General features: G+C 51.0%; 1 protein-coding gene across 1 annotated transcript in view; it reads left to right on the top strand.

Moving 5' to 3' along the window:
- CUNH16orf95 (chromosome unknown C16orf95 homolog) overlaps window positions 1–3,487 on the top strand; it is a 70,243-nt gene that overhangs the window by 5,967 nt on the left and 60,789 nt on the right. The gene's annotated exons all lie outside the window — the stretch shown is intronic.

The following is a 3,487-nucleotide window of genomic DNA, read 5'->3' as shown; positions in this document are numbered from 1 at the left end:
GTGCATCTGTTTGCCTGTTTGCTTTTGAAGTGTCTCCTCCAATCTTCTGTAAGAAGATTTGGGGAAATGTGCAGTATCTGAAAACTCCTGTGTGGGTCTGGTCCAGTTTTCTAGCTGTTCTCAGCAGGAAGTTAGCCCCGCTTCTCCCTGCTCTCAGCTGGAGGCGGTTATCTCTCCCCTGCCTGTATGTTTGTTGAGTGATGGTGCCCTCTGTGTGGGTCCCCGGTGGACCCCGAGGCAGCCTCTCTAGGCCGTGAGCAGCAGGAGGGGCTGGGGCTGTGTCATCAGCTGTGTGTGGTCCATGAACGTGAGTGGCACTGGAGGGCAGCTTCTCGAGACTTCCTTTCCTTGCTGTTTTTCTTAAGGATTTGTCTTTCTTTTTATTTTTGCCAGCTTGATTATCAAATTTAATTGGACTCCTTTGCACCCATTCTGGGAAAAGCAAAGAGAGAAACTTGGTTGGAAAGGACAAAGTTAGGTAGACAGTTAGGGGAGCAAAGGGGACACTGCTGGGTCGTCTGGTCAGTTGAAAGGAAGGAGGGAAGGAGGAAAGGAAGGGAGGGAGGAAGAGAGGAAAGAGGAAAGGGTGAGGGAGGGAAAGGAAAGATGCCTGGTCCAGTTCTAGGCGTTCAGGGTGGGGGTGGCATATACTTGATGAATGGGAATGAGTGGGTACATGGATGGATGGCTAAAGTTCCCCCAAAGTGTGGCTGAGGTGAGGCTCACCTGCATGTTTGTGTGGCTTCCTGTTTCCCACCCCTGGACTTGGTATCCTGAGCCCCCTCCTTCCATCCTTGTCAACATTTATCTCAGGGGCCCCGGAAACCCCTCCCTCTGCCGTGTTTGCTAGAGCTGCGGGCACCAGCCAGCCATGTGGGACACCACGTGCAGGGGCCCCGTGAGCCCCCCAAGCCACACTCAGGGCTATCTCGGGACAAGCCGTGGCTGCCCATCTGCTGGCCTGGAGGGGAGAGGGTGAGCTCGGCACTCCCTCCAGGGAGCCCTCCCGGTCTGGGCAGACCGGCTTTAGCCTGATTTCCTGTGCTGTCTGCACAGTCCTCTCCATGGAGCAACAGGGCTCTCAGAGGGGACAAGCCTCACATGGGATCCCACAGCTGGAAAGCCATGCAGTGGGACTGCCCCCCTCACCAGATCCCTGCCTGGGACCTCCCAGACCCTGAGCAATGTGGGGACCCTGGAGAGCAGCCCCTGCACCGTGGGTCACCCACCCCCACCCATGGAGGCTGGCCGCCAAGGGCACTGCGGTCTCGGCCATGCCGGGACAATGCTTGGTCACTGCCTCTCTCTTTGCTTTCCAGCCAAATGTTCTGGTTTTGAAGTTGGAATCTTCAGCTGCTGTCAAGAGCATCAGCAAAAAACGTTAGTTACAATCAAGATCTTCAACAAGAGTCCTCAGATGCGGGGGAGTCTATGATATCCAGTATTTCAGTATAATTCACACCCAAGATCCAATCCAAATTATTTACTATCCGGTGATTCTTAGTTGCAGAGAGCTGGTGTGAAAGTGGGTGAAATTCTGTTATGCATGCAGTCAATAAATGTTATTTGTGAAACTCTGAACTGTCCTCTTACCTGATCACTTCTGGTTTCCGTTCATCAGGGAGGCACTTGTTCCCTATTTCTGTGCCCTGGGGAGAGGGGCCAGTCTGAGTGTCTCCTTCCTCTGCCAGGGCAGGGCAGGGACCAGACCCACTGGATAAGGGCTTGACACCTGTTTCAGGTGGGTCTCACTTTAAGTAGCTTAACTTTGCAGATGAATTGCATGTGGCCAGGGCCCTAACCACTGAGCTGCGGGCACCGAGCCCCAGCTAATTTTTCTGTTTTTAGTAGAGAAATGGTTTCATTCTTGCTTAGGCTGGTCTTGAACTCCTGAGCTCAAAGGATCCTCCTGTCTCAGGCTCTCAGAGTGCTGGGATTATAAGTGTGAGCCACTGTGCCTGCTGCAGATTTACTTTTAATAATATATTTTATTTAAGGGCGGCGCCTGTGGCTCAAAGGAGTAGGGTGCCAGCCCCATATGCCAGAGGTGGCTGGTTCAAACCCAGCCCTGGCAAAAAAAAGAAAAAAATACATAAATTTTATTTAACTCAATTTATATAAAATACCACTTTATTGCATGGCTGTGGGCAGCCACTATGGCTGTGGCTGCTCAGTGGACGGCTGTGGCTGCTCAGTGGACAGCGTGGCCCTGGATGCTGTGTGTCTCCACGGGACACAGCCAGGCATTGTCTCTTAAAACAGGTGTATGACTGTCTACGCCCTGGGGATTTGGGAAGGGTCAGAAGCTGGGATGTGTGTGCAGTGTCTGCATTTTAATAAACACCTGTTGGCTTCTCATGGGCGCTGGTCCAGGCCCTGGTCCTATGGTTTACTGCAGGCTTATCTCTGCACTTCAGGGTCCTTGACAGTAGAATGGGGGTGATGATGTGCCGATCAAGTGAGTTAATCAAATACTTTCAACAGTGCCTGGCAGGCAAGTGCCACGCAAGTGTTTGTTAAATAAAAACAAATGACTAGGGCCAAGTGCAGTGGCTGACACCTGCAGAGGCCAAGGAAGGCCGATTGCCAGAGCTCACAGGTTCGAGACCAGCCTGAGCCAGAGTGAGACCCCTTTTCTAAAAACAGCTGGGCCTTGTGGTGGGCACCTATAGTCCCAGCTACTTGGGAGGCTGAGACAAGGGAATCGTTGGTTGCTGTGAGCTATGATGATGCCACAGCACTCTACCGAGAACAACAAAGTAAGACTGTCTCAAAAACAAACAAACAAACAAAAACAAATGACTAAACTGTTGGTATTTATCATGGGTATGGATCACCTGGTCTGTGTGTTCTAGGATTGTCCTGGATCAGAGTGTCATCGACCATGTCACATGTGGCCCAGGGGCAGGTGAAGGTGGGATCCTGGACAGGGCACCATTGGTGGAGCCGAGAATCTGACGCTGTTGATCTGGTTTATGTGTTTTACGAGGTGCCTACTAGGTACTCGGGGACGTCCCCATCCCTCGTGTGCTGCTGACAACCAGCGTGAGGTCTTTTAATTGGCTTTGCACTTAGCCGCACCCTCCCTCAGCCACGTAATGGTCTGGGGTAATGAGCTCTTTCCATCTCAGTGTTTGTTTAATGCTTTATTCATGGTCATGAAACGGTGGCAACATTAATTTCAGGGGAACATTTAATGATGTATGTGTTTGGTGAAGGTCCCCGCTCCTGACCCGTAGGTGCCAGATCTGTTTGGGGCCATGCGAGATGTTTTGCAAGAGAGAAAAAAAGAGGTGCTGTTTTTCTTCAGGGAAAGAAGAGGCGTGTCATGGCTGAACCTTGTTCTTCTGGGGAATATTTGTCAAAGTCGACAGAAAGAAAACGTGGAAATTTCCAGTAGTTCTCCTTTAAGGAGTGGAACCTCTTACTATACTTACTTAGAAGTATAATCGTATTCCTCCAGTTGCTTAGGAATTGGATTGTCCAT

The sequence above is a fragment of the Otolemur garnettii genome, unplaced genomic scaffold (genome assembly GCF_000181295.1).
Source record: "Otolemur garnettii isolate 467f Iridium unplaced genomic scaffold, OtoGar3 scaffold00185, whole genome shotgun sequence".
Lineage (NCBI taxonomy): Eukaryota > Metazoa > Chordata > Mammalia > Primates > Galagidae > Otolemur > Otolemur garnettii.
This window is presented reverse-complemented; position numbering and strand designations above follow the sequence as displayed.